The 17,548-nt window shown below is 51.6% G+C and overlaps 1 long non-coding RNA gene and 1 other non-coding gene across 2 annotated transcripts; both read right to left on the bottom strand.

The window, feature by feature from the left end:
• Positions 1-1,681: 1,681 nt before the first annotated feature.
• LOC105098925 (uncharacterized) lies at positions 1,682-5,314 on the bottom strand. Its single transcript, XR_004139009.2, has 6 exons — positions 5,180-5,314; positions 3,769-3,793; positions 3,612-3,665; positions 3,380-3,454; positions 3,174-3,272; positions 1,682-2,112 (listed from the first exon to the last, which is right to left on the bottom strand). It is a non-coding gene; the product is annotated as an uncharacterized LOC105098925 (long non-coding RNA).
• A 9,491-nt stretch (positions 5,315-14,805) lies between these two features.
• On the bottom strand, positions 14,806-14,878 carry TRNAI-GAU (transfer RNA isoleucine (anticodon GAU)). Its single transcript has one exon. It is a non-coding gene; the product is annotated as a tRNA-Ile (tRNA).
• Between the last annotated feature and the right edge of the window lie 2,670 nt (positions 14,879-17,548).

Raw genomic sequence — 17,548 nt, 5'->3', positions numbered from 1 at the left:
CACCCCAGTAACCTCACGCTGGCAGGAACACAAGGCTTCTTGAGGGCTGAGCTCAGCCCTGACACAGCCACTTTCTGTCTCATCCTGTTGGCCAGAACAGGTCACATGCTCAAACCCAGCATCACAAGGAGGCATAGAAAGGAGGGCTGTGATACATGGGGGCTGAAAATGCAATCTACCACACACCCACCCAGCACCTTTTTCCAATTAGCTTGTTTTTCTCCTAAACACAGGAACCAGGGACCCACTTCACTTGGGAGGACCAGGCCAGTGTTGGCTACAGGAAACTCCAGGTGCTGTCCAGGGATCCCCTTGACCTCGGCTTGGCTGACCACTAGACGTCAATATTGTTAATAATATAGCATAGAGCCAGCGGAATGACCTTCCAAAATAACCTTCCAGATCTCTTACAAATGAAGTAACCAGAGAAATTCAAGATCTTCACCAGGGCTGGACTTGATCTGCCTGTTTGTCCATGAGAAGTTCTTCCTCTGATGTCACCTGTTTGCCCCTAATGGGGTCACGATTTGCCCCCAACACGGAGATCTGGCCAGGACCTCTCTAAACTGGGGCAGACTGCCAAGAGCTGATTGGCACCCCTCCCTGTCGCCACACCCTTTGCCATGGGTTTGCGATACCTCCCACCCATGACAGGGGGCACGTCGATCCATCTCACCACCCCTTGGTTTTGGGTTCAGCCAGAGACCAGCTTTAATAGCTGATGGGATATTAGGAGTGATGCACAGAAAGGCCCGAGAGGCGCCCTATTGTGCTTTCGTCACCATAACTGCATGGGTCTCCGCCGGGCCCGGTGGTCCCGGGAACAGGCACTGCGGGCCTGTCCTGCCTCCAGCCTTGCGCGTCTCAGGGCGCCGCTCTGCCGCATTGCTGGTGGAAGCCCTGGCCCACCTGGATGCACAGGCAAGGGCCTAAGACCCAGCTCTCCAGGGAAAAAGTGTCATTACAGACCAAGTTAAGTGCCCGCCTCAAGTTCACATCAAAGCCCTCACTGCCAGGAACTCAGAATGTAACTGGATTTGGAGACTAGGCCTTCAAAGAGGATGTTAAGTTAAAACGAGGCATTTAAAGGGGGCCCTCACTGCCAGGAACTCAGAATGTAACTGGATTTGGAGACTAGGCCTTCAAAGAGGATGTTAAGTTAAAACGAGGCATTTAAAGGGGGCCCTAATCCAGTCTGACTGGCGTCTTATAAAACTGGGACTCACACAGGTCACCAGGGGTGCACGTGCAGACCTGGGGGATACCCGGTGAGGAGGCGGCCATCTGCCAGCCAAGCAGAGGCCTCAGGAGAAACCAAACCTGCTGAGATCCTGGATCCCAGACGTCCAGCCTCCAAAGAAAACACTTACTATTGTCTGAGGCACCCAGCCTGGCGTTCCGGCAGCCCTCGCAGACAACTGACACAAGGGCCAGTGAACTGGAGCCACGGAAAGATTTCTTTCAACAAAAGATCTGGGAGTCTGGGTTTTGCTGCAATTAACACCGCTGGTGGCAGCCAGTTTCCTCATCTGCATAAACTCAGCACTGCTTCTAGAAAGCGCTTCTTTATTAGCCAGGAGCCTGGCTCCGGAGACTCCACACCGAGTCACTCATTTCCTGGATTGCAGAGCAGGGGGAGGAGGGTCCCAAGGTAAAACGGACACACGGAGACACAGGCACGTTTTGTTCTCCTCATCAGCGTTTATTGAGAGAACTGTGAACCGTTGCAAACACTGCCGAAATCTGACACTCATTCACCCTGATCCCCACCTGGCTCCCGGGAGAAGGAAGCCTGGGGCAGGACCAGCCCAAACACCAGATGGTAGAAGGGAGACATGGGGAATGAGGGGAAACGGGGGGGGGGGGGGGGGGGGGGCGGGAGCGGGGGGAGAGGGAGGAAGGAAGGAGCAGGGCCAGTGTGCAAAGTCAGACTCCTGGGACACAGACACACACACACACACACACACACACACACAGGCAAAGACCAGGGGTGTCCACATGCCCCACCCGGCAGCCGTGGGAACATCAGGGAAGGACCAGGCGTCCATGAGACATTTCAGTCCTTCCTGTCATGAAGCGTCTGCCGAGAGGGGCTGGGCCAAGGTCGCTGGACTGTGCAGAGAGAAGCAGGGGTCAGATTGCAGGGAAAGAGGCCAGATTAAAGTCTGTCCCTTCACTGACTTTCATCTCTAAGCCTTCGCTGTAATAAACTGTGAGTATAAAAGCTTTGCTGAGTCGGGTGAGTCCTTCAAGCAAATCGCTGAGCCTAAGGGTGGTCTCGGGACTCCAGAAATCACACTCAAAAAACATGCAAAGAATCACTCTTCCCCTCTCTTTCCTCTTACACAAATCCCACTTTTGATTATTTTGAGTGAGATTATCCACTGATGGACCTCTCTGTAATCCAAACAAACCTCGTGCTGTTTTAAGTAAAAGCCTGTGAGTTGCCGACAGTCTGCAAGTGGCAAATGGTGGGTTTACGCAAGGGACGTGCTCCACTTTAGTCTGGAAGATTCCAAATCCTTACAGCAACAATCCCCAAGAAGCCAGCTCATGCAGCTTTGGAATTACACAATTCTTAATTTTCTTTTTTTGATTTGGGGAAACTCACGTCAGCTCAGACCTGCACATGAGGCAAGACATTTGCATTTCTGAACTGCAGTAATTCAAATTTGCGGGTCCAAATTCACATGGAAAGCAACCTCACTCTGCTCTAGCAGGAATGGTAAGAGATGGAACTTGAGTTTACACCATTTGAGAACCAGGTTCTCGTGTGAAGCCAGCTGGGAGCAGGTACTTGGGGGTCCACGGTACACTGGGACAGGACGCTGAGTTCCAGCGCGCTGTGTGGTGGGCACCAACATTCAAGCTGAGAGGGGAGGGAAAGTGCCTGTAGGCTCTGGAACGCCAGGAGCCGGAGCTCGGTCATGGACTAGGCTAGCAAACAGGGTCCAGTTCTAGAACAGGGTGGGTTTGGGGCTCATTTATGACACACTGGCTTGAAAAATGAAAATCAGACTCAGAAAGTACTGAAAAACAGTTCTGTAATCCAGAGAATAGTACAGAAATCACTACTCGTTCTGGACCGCCCTGGGCTGGAAGCTAGCACTGAGGCTGAGAGCGCACTAGGAGCCAGGAGTCAATTCTGCTGTCTAGGAGCTGGGCCCCCTCACCTCTGCCTTCAGGACACATCAGCCCTGAGCCAAAGCGGCTTTGATGGCGGCCACCAGCTTCAGAAACTTGCTCTCCGTGTCCACATAGCCATCACCTCCCTGGGGAAGAGAGGAGGAAGGAAAGGGTGAGCCGGAACGAAGACAACAACCCCAATCCCAGCCTCTCACTAGCCCCAAAATGAGGCGGGATGGACAGACAGACATACCTTCTTGGAGTGAACCAACTTCCCTGCTACCAGCACTTCAAAGAACCCGGTGACTTGGGGAGTCCCCTCGCCGCACTGGGGAGAGGGAGAGATGTTGGGGCTCAGATGCCCCCTTGGGGACACCCACCCCTTCCCAGGGAATGAAGAACAGGGGTGAAGGGTGGGGCTGCCATCCAGTGCTGAGGGACAAACACGGCCCATGTGGGACTCCTCCCCCACCCCTGAGACTCACAATGTCCAGGCGCCCAGGGAACTCATCTTCTAACTTCTTCTTCAGCTGAAGATACTGGAAAAGGGGGCGGAGGTCACAACAGGGGTCCACAGGGGCCACACCAGCCAGCCCCTCTCCCCTATCTTCCAGGGATGCCCCTTGGGGCCACTCTGCTTACCTTGGACTTGTAGCCTCAAGCACCACTGGTGGAGAGAGAGGGAGACAGCAGGATCCAGGGAGAGGACGGGAGAGGCAGGCAGGCAGGCAGCAGAGACGGAGGGAGACAGGAGGGGACCAGGAAGAGATAGAGAGAGACACAGATGACAAGACCAAGGAGGGGACAGACAGCCTCAAGGAGAGGAAAGACACAAAGGGGAGCCGCACCGAGATAGGGAGGCAGGGGCACCGGAAGGAGGGGCCACCCAGACCAGGAAACCGGACACAGAGCAAGGGAGACAAGCACAGAGCGGCGGATGATAAGGCGAGACCACAAGCATGAGAGGGAGGAGAAGGGAAGCAATGGAGAGACGTGGGTTAGAACTGCTGAGAGCACGCCCCACCCGCAGCGCATCCCCACCCGCAGCGCGTGGAACAGTCTAAGGGAAACTCTATTCCTGGAGTCCCAAGGCCCTTCCAGGCCTGAGGATGAAATCCAAACGCCTGCCCAACCCCCACGGCTATTTCGGGACAGGAGTCTAGTGCACAGGCCTCCTGGGGGCCTCAAAATGTCACACCACCCTCTGCCTCCCAGCCAACTCAGATTGGAGTTATCCCTGTGATCTGCAGTCCAAACCTCGAGCTCCCGACCTGGCCCCGCCCCACTCCCAGCCCGTTTCCTCACCTGTAAAATGGAGCTAAAATTCCCCCCTCACGGCGTTTCTGGGAGAGGAAATTCACTGACGGTGCATGTATTAAGCGCCTACACGCCAGCATGCCTGTGCAAGCCAGCGCAGCCCTCGGTGCCAAGGCGATAAATTGGTCTACAGGAGACAACATTCCCTGCCAACCCGGGGCCTTTTCACTCTAACGGAGGAATTAAATCAAACGTGTTTAGCACCACAGTCGAGCGCTGCGTCCTCTGCGGTAACTTTAAGATCTTGCTCGCTCTCTCCCCCTCTCCAGATGGGGAAACTGAGAGCAGAAAAAGAGTAGGGTTAGTAGCGAAAGGCATCCGTTGTCCTTTCCAAACACAAGCCGGAACATTCTCGAACCTTCTGGACTCTGGCCGGCCCCACCCCATGACTGTTCCTGGTACTGGGGAGGGGAAACCTAGACGCTGACAGAGGCTCCTCTCCCTTTACAAACTGACACCCACCTGCTCCCAAGCTGACCCCGGAGGGGAGTGGGGGCTAACACGGGCACACATGTGTCTTAGTTCTACCTTTTACGACCTACGATGCCTAGAATGTCACCAACTGGGGACGAAGGGGGCCAACGTCCTCTATTTCCCACCCACACGGGAATCCCTTTTCTCGTGGAAGGATCCCCGTGGGTCCTGCCCCCCGAGGCCCCCAGCGCCTCACTCCGCCGGGACGGAGGACGGAGCCCGGGCAGGGGGCGGGGAGGGGACCTCTGGCCCTCGTGCTCACCAGTAAACGACTCGGACGGAGAGAGCCATGACTCCGGACCGCAGCATCCGCGACAGCGCGGACACAGGACCGGATCCCAGCGCGGCCGCGAGAGGTCTGCGCCCCGCGCCCGAGCGTGCGCACTGCGGCCAGGTACTCGGCGTTCCACGGCGCGGACCAACGCAGGCGAGGGGGGAACGGGCAGAAAGGCCCCACAGGGAGGACACGGGGGTCCCTGCGGCTTGCCTCCCTGAGCCCCACACACAAGTCTCCCCCCTCTCCTCCTGCGGGGCCAGGAAGCGTCCCGACAGAGGGAGTTCCCGGGAGAAGCCTCTGCGCGCCGCGCCCCGGCTCCCCCCTCTCCGAGCCGGAATGGTATGGCCCCGCGGGGCGGGGCTTCAGGGCCAACCGCTACTGGCTGGAGAGGGAATTGCAAGAGACGGAGGTCGTTTCCCTACAGGGCATGCAGGCGGCGGCGGGAGAGGGAGAGGGGGCCGAGTCCGAAACGATTCAGGGTTCGCAGGGGCGGCCCCTTGAAGCTGAGGTTTCCTTATTAAGGCCCGGCAGCCGGACCAGGGGCCGCCTGATCAGCATTGCAGCCCCCTCTTTTGGGCCTTACAGCCCTTCCAAGCGAGTGGTTCATGAAGAGTGCCAGAAGGGAAGCTGGCAGCTGAATTACGGGTTTATGGCGTGGATGGGTATCTGAGAGCCTCGGTTTTCTCGTCTGGAAGATGGGCATAATCGCATTCAAGGAATGCTTACCCATTTACAAATCCATACTGGGTACCTAACCTGCAGTCATGGATTCCGAAGACACAGCAGTGAAAAAAATAAAGCCCCTGCCCTCATGGGAGTGATGAGATGTGGAGATAAGAGATGTGAAGCAAGATAAAGAACTTCTCTCCAGGGGTTGATGGGAGCGTTCAACGAGTTCATATATGTGGAAAGAACTAGAACAGCGTCTGGTACATGGGGACAGGTCGATAGAGATTAGCTCTGCCGAAGTCCTCATGCCTCAGCTTCTGTCTTTGCCTCCATGGTTCTCATCCGCTGTGACCCTGACCTTTGGGTTCCTATAACAATACCACAGACTGAGTAGCTGGAGGGGGGGAGTGGTAATTAGGTTTATTTATTTATTTATTATTTTTTTAGGGGAGGTACTGCGCATTAAACCCAGGACCTTGTGCATGCTAAGCATGCACACTACGCCTTGAGCTATACCCCCCACCATAGCTTATAAACAACAGAAATGTATTGGCAGCTGGGAAGATCAAGGTGCCAGCATGATCAGGTGAGGGTCCTCTTCCTGGTTCATAGCTGGCAACTTCTTGCTGCGTCCTCACCTTGGTGGAAGGGGCTGGGGATGTCTCTGGAGCCCCTTTTGTAAGGGCACTAATCCCATTCACCAGGGCTCCACCCTCATGACCTAAGCACCTCCCAAAGGCCCCACCTCCTAATACCATTGTCTTTGGCGGGGGGGGGGGGGGTGTCAGGATTTCAACATATGAGTTTGGAGGGAACACAAAAATTCAGACCATAAGACTCCCCAAATGTTTTGCCTTTTTTTTTTTATTTTGTTTCAATATTCCTGATCTATAAAATGTCTGTTCTTTGATTCTCCTTCGAACTGGTTGTAACACCTCCCAGTGATAAGTTGAATCTTTTAACACATGATCACTTTAAGACCTATATGAGTCATGATTTCCCCTTTTTTCCCCAAAATTATCTTCTAACAGTTCTATCCTCAAGGAAGGCCACCCAAGCCCCTCCAGATGGTCAGGGTCCCATTGCCGCCCCCATCACATCCCCAACCGCTCTGTTGTCCCCACGTCTGGTGCCCCCACTGATGTTCCCAGTACACCCAGCAAGTGGCCGGGCACAAGGCAGATGCTCAGAGGCTGTTTTGTTGACCAGGCTTAGGGCTGAGAATTTGCCGGGGGCTTCAGGAGGGAGAGACACTGGCTCCTGCCACTGAGAACAAAGAGGTCTCTGTTGCCCAGAGGTGGGGGAGGCTGGAGACATTAGTGATGGTTCTGGGGCTGGGAATTCACCCCTTGCTCTCACACACACACACACACACCATTGGTAACACACAGCACTCACCCTTACCCGGCTACACTACTGCACATCCAGACAAACCACAACCCAGCCGGAGACACAACAATGCAACAGCACACACCTCTGTTCTGCCACACAATGACACCAACGCACACTGGGCTCTTGAGATACAACACCCCTGCCCACACCCAGCCAGGGTCACAACACTCCTCCAACCTCACAACGCACAATGGCAGCCACCTCTGCCTGGCCACACAGTGGAACATGCAACTGCCCCCAAGACACACAATAACACAACACACATGTATCCGGCCAGAGACACGGCAGCTCACCCCAAGATCCTGTTCACTGGGTCCCAAAATTACATACAAAGCACACACTGCTGAACTCAACTCAGTCACACATGGTGATACACAACAGCACAGCTGCACACACAGACCTGATCATTAATGCCCACTGACACACACAGCAACACACAACTCCACCCGCCCCCCAAGAGACAAAGCCACACAACAATTCAGTAACGCAGTAGCCCACACCGTCATGCCGGGGACAAGACACACAGTGAGACTATACAACCGCATTGCTATACTTGGAGGCAGACACTGGCACACAACTGCCCAGCTACACAACACACACACACACATGCCACAAGGTTAACTAACACAATAACCCAGCCACATTGCCCGATGGACTCTCACTTGGATACACCCTGGAGGTGAACACCAGGGCACAGCCGCACCCGCACAGACACACCCACCACAGGGACACACCCAGCCGGAAACACATACAGGCAGTAAACGGACATGGTCCCCGCCTCCTGGGGCTCACGTTATGGTTGGGGAGACCGACACAGGAAAACATAAATAAACAGGGATTCCTCGAGGGCACAGTGAGTGCTGGGAAGAAAAATAAAGCCAGGAAGGATGGCAGGGAGTTTTGTAAATAGATCAGGGAAGGCAGCTCTGTTAACAATAAGAGCAGCTGGCACTTAAATACACAATGATGCAAGAAGAGCCTACTTCAGGCCCTAGAAGCTGAGATTATCCCATTCTACAGAGGCATTCATCTGAGATCTCACCAAGCACAGAGGTTGGATTTGACCCCACTGTCTGGCTGCAGAGCCTGCAGTCTGAACCACCTGTCAGTGGGCAAGATGCAGAAGAGTCGGAGCACGTAGGGTGCGGTAGGGGAGTTGTCAGGGACCCTGAAAGCTCCAAGGGGGTGAAAGAAGCCTGGACGTCCGAGAAGACAGGAAGTCTGGCCTCTGCCTCATCCTGGCCCCAGGGAAGATGCTGCCCTAGGCTCAATGTCCAATCTCGGGTGGAGAAGTGACCAAGACGATCCCATCACACTTTCACTGTCTACACCACCTGGGTGGTTTCAGCTATATACTGACTCCCGTGGGACCTTCTAGTAAATCTCCGATCACATGGATGGTTTGGAGACCCTGACACAACTGGTAGCCCTGGTCAGAGGGGAGGACGTGGGAGAAAAAGTCTAAAACACAAATCACGCCACGCTGTTCACTGTTCCATTGTGTGTGGGCTTGAGGGGAGGGGAATCGCTTTTACGAAATAAAAATTCTCCTGCACCAGCTGGGAAGAGAATGGGCATTTTTCACGGGTTTGGGATCTAATGAATGCAAATTCCAAAGCAGATTTTCAGCCCCTGAATGCCAGATTTTTACATCCAACCGCCTACTTGACACCTACAACCAGGCAGGCGTCCAACAGGGGCACCGCAACCTCGGTTTCTGATCTCGAAATGGCAACTCCAGACGAGACCAAAAAAAAAAAAAAAAATTGGGAGACCATTGGCTTTTTCTTTTTCCTTGAACATCAGCCACTTATGGTGGATTTACTTTTATGTAAATCCTGGATGTATCCTGGATGTACCTCCACCTACTAGCGCTGGTGGACCGCGGCCACCTCCCGCCAGGACTCCCTGGGCTCCTGCCCTGCCCTGCTTCCCCCACAGTCTGGTCCCCACACGGCCGCCAGGGGGCGCCCGTCCCCACCTGCGGCCGCTCACTCCGGGCTCCCGGTCACTCCGCGTCCCAAAGTCATCACCATGGACCCCAGGGCCGGCATATTCGGGTCCCTCCCTTAGCCCTCTGATCTTACGCCCTCCTCACTGTGCCCCAGCTACACCCGCCTCCTCGCTCTTCCCGGAATATAGCTGACACCCTACCTCTTCAGCATTTTTTTTTTGGCCGTTTTTAAAAATTGAGGTTAAATTAACATCACCTAACACCCTCTCAGAGTGTACAATTCCGTGGTATTTAGCACATTCACAAAGTACATTCTACCTATTTCTGAGGAATAGTCCTACGTCATCATTTCTTACAGGAAACAATGGCGATGGGGAAGGAGTTTGTGTTAATCGGTCGCATAAGTGAACATTTACCATGAGAGGCATTTGGTACAGTCACAATGTTGTGCAGCTTGCACCTCTACCTAGTTCCAAGGCATTTTCATCACCCAAAAAGGAGGCCTTACCCAGTAAGCAGTCACCGCCCTTCCCTCCTTCAGACACCCTCCAGCCCCAATTTACCTTCTGTCCCTATGAATTTGCCTGTTTGGGACATTTGGAGTAAATAGAGAGATGCAATAAGTCATTTTTTGTGTGTCTGACTTAGCATAACGTTTTCAGGGTTCATCCACTTTGTAGCATGTATCCACCTCAGAGATTTTGCATTTACTGTTCCTTCCACCTGGAACACTTTTCCTTCAGACAATCGCAGGGCTTTCTCCCTACTTCCTTCAGACCTTTACTCAAATGTCACTTCTCCCCTGACACCTGTTTAAAATTGCAACCCCGTCCTCCAGCTCTCTGTATCCCCCTTTTCTCATGGTGCTTACACCTTTAACATTCAACATATCTTACTTTATATTTTGTATGCTGTTAGCCATCTCCCCTCACTAGAATGTGCACTCCGTGTTTTTCTGTTTCTTCCTCCTTCATGGTATGTGCCTAGCATCGTAAGTGGTGAGTGGTACATGGCAAGCACTCAGTAAATTCTTGTTAGATAAATGCACCTTTAAGAAAATATTTAGTAAGTTTATTAGTGAGTCGCTTATATCAACAGCTACAATTGTGAACATCTTTACTTTTCACAAAAACCATCTTTAAAACAACATGTTTATTGGAATATCCATGCTCAAACATTGGAGACAATTGAATCGTGTAAAAAAAAAAAATGTATGTGAAACAGGAAAGCAAACTAAGTCATTTGTTAACACCAGGAAAATTCTTAACTGCCTCTCCCTGTGATAATTCTTGTCTCTTTCTAGGGAAGGAGCAGGCGCTAGGAATTCAGGCAAGTTGGAAGGGGGTGAGTGGGGGGAGTGGTGAGGGCGGAAAGTGGTTCATTTCCTTGCAGACTGGCCCTTGGCTGATAAGAGGCCACTTTGCATCCTTAAAAGGAAAGGGCATATTTCCGATTTTAAATGTTTTCAAGTAGGGCTTATAGGCTCTTCTACTGGAGGCCGCTTTGTCTAAGGTCTCAGTAAGTTCCCATCAGGCTGCTTTCATTTACACGGGCATACGCATACTGAGCCACCGACACAATTGCAAACGGTAGGCGGCAGGAATTTCAAGTAACCTATTCTGATGAATATGATACCCGAAGGAGCTAAAGTAATCTGGTGTGGGATACACTGAGGAATACAGTACCTGCAGGATCTTGGGAAGATTCATTGGTGCTGGTAACATGGACATTTACTCAAATGTCACTTCCTCAGTGAGCCTTCCCTGACCATCACCTTTTTTTTTTAATTATCCTTTTTTAACACACAAATATTAAACATGCAGCTTAGTGACATTTTCAAGTGCATAACACCATTTAACCACCTCCCGTATCAAGATAGAGATCATTTCCGGTTCCCCAGGAAGTTTTCTCACGCATCTTCCTTGTCAATTCCCCCACAGGGTCACCACTATCCTATATCATATACATGAGTTTGGCTTACTCTAGGACTTCATATAAACAAAATCATACAGCATGCACTCTTTATGTTGGGATGCATGGATAAATGGATGGATGATGGAAGGATCAGTGGGTAGATAAGTGGATGGAGATGGACGGATTGAGGATGGATGGATGGATGGATGGATGGATGGATGACACGGATGACATGGAATGATGCCTGGCAGTCCCTAGGGGTTCTTGGTAAGTTCTCCGGTGAGGCCTGACATCTTTGTCCAGAGCAAAGTGACAAGGACCTGTACAGCAATTGTCTCCACACCTTCTGCCCTCACCCCCACCGGGATCTACACATGTCCTTCGTGGGCAGGGATCCCTGTCTGTCCTATCCTCCCTCTGGCCCTCTACCCTCAAACCCCACCCCCATGTCCCGGACCTCTGTCTACCCCTCTGGCACAAGTCCAGGCCCGAGTGGACGGGGTGTGTAACCAGTGTAGATATATTAATCAAGGGTCATCGACTGACCAGGACTTTCAAGACCCAAACCACAGCCCCCAGGCCCCAAAAGCCCCTCTGGGTAGAAAGATATCTCGGATATGCTCCCACCTATTTAGAAAGCAGCAGCTACCGCGTTGCCCCCACCCCACTCCCGGGGAGGGGAGTAGTCTAGCTTTTGTCCCGCCTGCTGCAATGTGGCCTTTTGAGGGGTCCTGAGTAAGGGTGACGGGGGAGTTACGGTCGTGCGAAAACCTCCCAAGCCGACTGGTTCCGGGTGTGGGCTCTCGGCGCCCCCTGGCGGCCACTGTCTCTCCAGCATCTCTACTCGCTTCCCCTTGAACTTGGGAAATCCTGCATTTGACGGTCCACACCGGACACTCAGAGAGACCGGGACGTTGATGTTCACGCAGGAGCGCAGGCGGCGCCACGAGACCGTTCCAGGCGTGGCCAGCAAGGGCGTCCCCGCTCCTGGATCCCCCGCGGCAGTTCTTAGCAATCCATCCTTGACCCGACCTCCCCCGACTCCCCCCCCCCCATCACCCCTCCTCCCTGCTAGGGGTACTTCCAGCCTTGCCGAGTGGTCCAGCTGCGGTCCTGATTCCCTCCCACCTCTCTGGCCGCTTCTGCTATGTCCCTTTTTCTGGTTCCCGCCCCCTTCCTCTCCTCACATCTTCCCTAAATCTTCCTTCTCCCACCTCCCTCTCTCCTCTCCTCCCCACTCAGCTCCCACTGCGTCCAATGCCACCATATCCCCATGCTGACCGCCTCAGCCTCTCCCTGACCAGTCCTCTGAGCACCAACTCCTGTGTCCAGTCACTTCTGCCACTGCACCTTTTATAAGCCTAATGGGCAACTCAGGCTTAATCTGACCAGAACCCAACCTGAATTTCTCTGCCCCAAACCCACTTTTATTTGAGTTGTCCCCATCCCAGTTAACCTGTTTTGAACTCATTCCCCTTCCATCCATCCATCCATACAATTTTTCATTAATTCTCTGCTTTCCGCTGCATCTCCCCCCAAACCCCCCACCACCCCCAAGCCAGGAAAGCGTTAGAGCTTTACTTCCTGGAACTGGTGTTCCCCAAACCATCTATGTCCCCATCTCTGCATAGAGCATTTCCCTCCCTCCAAATGTTCCACCTAGAATATTCTCACTGTCCTTCTTGGTCTCTCTCTCGCCCTCTCACACCCACATGCAACTTCTTAGCCAGTCTGCACATTCCACCTTCAAAATTGATCCAGCATCTGACCACTTCCTCCCTCCAGACTCCACCCTGGTCCAGCACCATTATCTCCCACCTGGACGATTGCAGCTTTCTCACTACATCTCTTGCCCCTGACAGTCTGTCCCCCAGCCACAGCCAGAGGGACTCCCTCTCCTCACGTGGTCTGAATGGCCCTGTATGATGTGGCCCCAGGTTGCATCATGAGTCGCACCTCCCACATTCTCTCTTTGGTTCACACTGGCTGCAGGCACACACAGCCCTTCCTGAGGTTTTCAACCCGAGCCTTGGCACTGACTATTCTCTACCTGGAAAGCTTTTTCCTGTGATATCTGTGATATCCACATGGCTGCCTCCTTCATTTTATTCCAATCTCTGCTCAAATGTCAATTACAAGGAGAGGATTTGGTATTGGAGTTAATACCTGGGTAGGTGAGTGGGGGTGGGGACAAATGGAAGGGCTATTTCAAAGGGAGAGTGGACATGACCCGGGTGGAATCTCAAATCTAGGGTATCACTTCCCTCGTCTATGCTTTAAATTCTTCAGTGGTTAAAAAAAAGGGGGGGGGTCACAATAGCACCTGTCACACTGGGACCGGAACAAGGAACTGGGACAGGGACAGCTTTCTATTAATTGCTTAAATGACATCATTAAAGGAAAAGGAGGGATCCTTGACATTGCCAGGTTTCTGGCCGGGGAGACTTACATGTCACTTCAGAGTTAGGGTCACAGGAGGATTTTAGACCAGAGGTCAATTCCCGCCTCCTCCCCACTATGAGCACGCTGGGAAGGTGGGCACGAAGGGGTGGAGGTGTCCTCCACCGTCTGTCTGTCTGTGCTCCTGCCTTGTTCACGGAAGGCTGGGCTCTCTAAGTGAAATGGAGAAAGTCCTGCCTGGCCCCTGACTCTCAGCAATTGTGTGGCTTTGGCTAAGCCCCTTGTCCTGTCTGGGCCACCATCTCTTTTACTGGCAAATGAACACAGCAAAAATGACAGTTTTTTACAGTGGTTTAATTTCTTGCAGACCTTGGAAAACTCTCTGAATTTTTTAAAAAATTATTTTCCTGTGTTTAAAAGCGACGCCTGACCATCTTGGCTAGGGATCAGAACCTAACTAGAAACCACTCCAGGTGTTTTAAACAGGAAGGGATTTAATATGGGTAACTGGGTGCTTACAAAACTGAGGGAGGCTAGTGCAGCGGGCTCTAAGCCAGGCTTTTAGGGATGATGCCCAGGACGACAGCACAGAACCCACCCACCACCAGGGAACCACTGGATTCAAGAACGCAGAGTCCTGGCCATGACCCTGCGGTCACTTCTGCCATCTACGACTCTGGAGGGACTCTAATTGCTGGAACCGGTTCTACACCCAGAATCCAGCTGCAAGGGTGTCTGGGAATCGCAGTTTCTGCCTGCAGCCTCTGCTATGAGGAGGGTGGAGGTCAGCAGAGCCCACAGTGACCTGGGTGGAATCTCAAATCCACCGTGGTGGGTCCGTCACAGTGAAGATCACGGGAGTAAGTGGAGAAGAGGCGGAGAAACAGATTTAAGGAGGAAGGTCAAAGTCCACCATCATTCACTGTCCACGTGTAGTCCCTGGAAACCCTGGTGACCATCCTCCCACGTGCCTTTCTCTGCCCATGTTTATATACATTTTAAAAATAGTTCAGATCCTGCTGTGTCCTTTCCCCGTGTAACAGTTCTCTGAGAGAGACTATATTTTCCCTGATCATTGAAAGTTCTTCCAAAAGCTGTTTTTTCCTTAAATGGTGGTGAAATATCCCACTTGTAAAAAAACTCGCTTCCTATTGTTCTACACTTGGACTGTTTCTGCGTTTACCCTTCTCAACAGCACAATGGCAGACATCTCTACGTACATCAAGGAATCTTTGTCCACAGTTTGAATTCCTTTTTTTAATTAAAAAAAAAAATTTTTTAACGGAGGTACTGGGACTTGAACCCAGGACCTCATGCACATCAAGCATGTGCTCTACCACTGAGCTTTACCCGCCCCCATCCTTGAAGTCCTCTCTTTTAAAAAGTTTGGAAAAGCTGGACAAAGCAACACAAAAGAAAAGAATCCTCTGGAATCCCCCACCCAGGAGACTCTGGGCATGGAGTTAGTTCAACGAACTCCTGCGTGGATGGGGGCAGATCCTGTTTGCTTTATTCCACAAAATAGCAGAACATAAACACATCCCGGTTATTACACATGCTTCCGACCCTGGGGTTAGTGGCCACCCCACCTCCCCCCACAGCCATTACCACGCTTCCTTCCATTCTACACGGGGCTCTGACGGGCCTGCCTCTGCTTTATGCTTTTTTCTCCAATTTCCGGCCGTTTCCTTCAGGCAAGTTCCCAAGAGCGCAATCAGTGGGTCAAAAGGTAAGAGCATTTGTGAGGACTCTTTGGCGCAGAGTGCAAGTTTCCACACTTTAAAAAAAAACCGTTTTGTTTTGTTCCCTAACGTTATTGTTATTCTAATAGCCGACACTGATCCAGGGCTGACCCTGTGCTGGGCGCTGTTCAAAGCACTCTCCTGTGAAGACTCTACCCTGGTAATAACCCACACTGCAGCAGGCACTGTCATTATGACCACGTTGCAGATGGGGACCCTGGAGTCCAGAGAGGTGGAGTAAACTTCATGAGGTCACACAGCTACTACGGAACAGAGCTAGGATTTGAAATGAGGACACTGGCCCCCAAAACCATGCTCTTAACCACAATTCAAGGCTGCTGCATACAGATAGCCTCCCTCCTTTTAACAACCCACTTGTGCTCCTTCTGCAGGATACAGGTACTGTCACTTACTCAGCTTTCCTCACCCTACGTGTGGGTAATCCTTCCAACTTTATTACTACGATCAGAGGCAGAGCTAAGATTTGTGGTGCCTGAGGCTTTTACAATTTGGGGGACCCGCTGCAGGAAAAACAGTTGTTACAGATTCAAAAGAAGGTGTAGGGCTTTGGAAGGGACCAGTGCAAGTAAATGGCTCTGAACCTAAAGTTCCATCAGCATCACACTAAATCCCAACGTGCCTCTTCCCAATAATTACCAGGAAAATTTTAAGGCAGTGAAGTCAAGTGAGTTTTCCTGTGAACATCTACATTACACCCTCACCTAGATTCCACCATTAACATTTCCCTGTGCATGTTTTATGATGCACCTGGGAGTCTGCCCCTCACCCATCTGTCCCTCCCTCCCCCTTACTGTCTTATGCATTTCAAAAGGAGTTGAAGACATCAGGGCACCACTGCGGTTTGCGGATCTTTAACCAGAGTTCAGCATTTTTACGCTTTTCCTTTTAGTGTCAAAATCAGACATGAAATGTAATTTACATGCAACACAACCCGTAAATGTGCCTCTGCTGACCCTGCTTTCTGCACACATGGGAACAGATGCATTTCCCCAATTAAATAGTGAGAACTTCCTGAGGACGCTGCCTAATGTCCAGGCTGCAGAATGTGTCCCTGGGTAGCAGTGACCACCCATCCCCCAGGTAGCTCTGTATTTGAGGGATGCTCTGATGGCCACCTCTGGGTATTGAGTTTCCGCCCTTCTTCCATCAGCTTCCTTCTGACTCCCTCCCCAGGATGGACTTACTGGGTCAGAAAATAGGGTTTAAAAGGCATTTTAGCAGACACAGAACAACTTCCATCCTCACCTCGACTTACTGTTCCCTCTCCCTCCCCCTCCTCCCTACCACACACAGCCATTCATCATATGTACAACCATCCTTTTTATTTTTAGGACAGGAGAGGGGGAGGAACTGCAGGAACAGTTCCTTAAAGTCATGAAGTTTTAGAGTATAGGGGGTGGGAGGGAAGGCTCTGACATTACTCTCTTCCTCCATCCATTTGTTTTATAAACTGCTTGCTCTATTTTTAGATACTTGTCCTGGAGCAACCTTTCAAAAGGCCAGGATAAAAAACAGAGGAAGATTAACAGCAAACTAAAAGCATCGAATGCTTCTGATAAAAGATACCACACAAAAAGTCAAAAGGAAGAGCCTGGGAGAAATGTCTGTGACATGGATGGCAGACTTCGGATCCATAATAAATAAAGAGCTACTACAAATAAACAAGATGACAAATCAGCCCAGAAGGAAAATGGTCCAAAGGTTTGAACAAGCATGGAAGAAACTGCTGGTGATTACATGAAAAGATGCTCGACCTCACTGGTAACCATGCACAGTAAAACAAAAAAATTGAGACCACAGAGTAGTAAACACATAAGCAAACAAGGGACCTCCTATGCTGTTGGGGGTAAATGTCAGCACAGCCTACATGGAGAGCAACCTGGCTGAGTCCCTCAGTGACCCTGTAGATACTCTTCCTGTATTACAGAGATCACTTCCAGGCACCTGTCCTACAGACACATGGGAGATGCCTCAGGTACACAGGTCTCCTTCCAGCTTCAGGAGGAGCAACGTGGGCCTAAGTGAGTGGAACGCCTGGCACTCACACCATGGAATTCTCTGCAGTCATGCAAACGAATGAGGAAGCACCCAATGGACACAGGAAGTTCTCTAACAGGTGCCCACGGCACATTACAGAACCACGTGTGGTATGATCCTATCCAAGACACAGAAAAATTACAATCCCACTATTTTCCTACATATACGTATGTACTTTAATGGACTCAAACGTGGAATGTAACAGAACCATGCACACCACACCAC

This window comes from Camelus dromedarius, chromosome 9, assembly GCF_036321535.1.
Source record: "Camelus dromedarius isolate mCamDro1 chromosome 9, mCamDro1.pat, whole genome shotgun sequence".
Lineage (NCBI taxonomy): Eukaryota > Metazoa > Chordata > Mammalia > Artiodactyla > Camelidae > Camelus > Camelus dromedarius.
The sequence above is the reverse complement of the archived record's forward strand: the minus strand, read 5'-3'. Positions and strand labels throughout refer to the sequence as shown.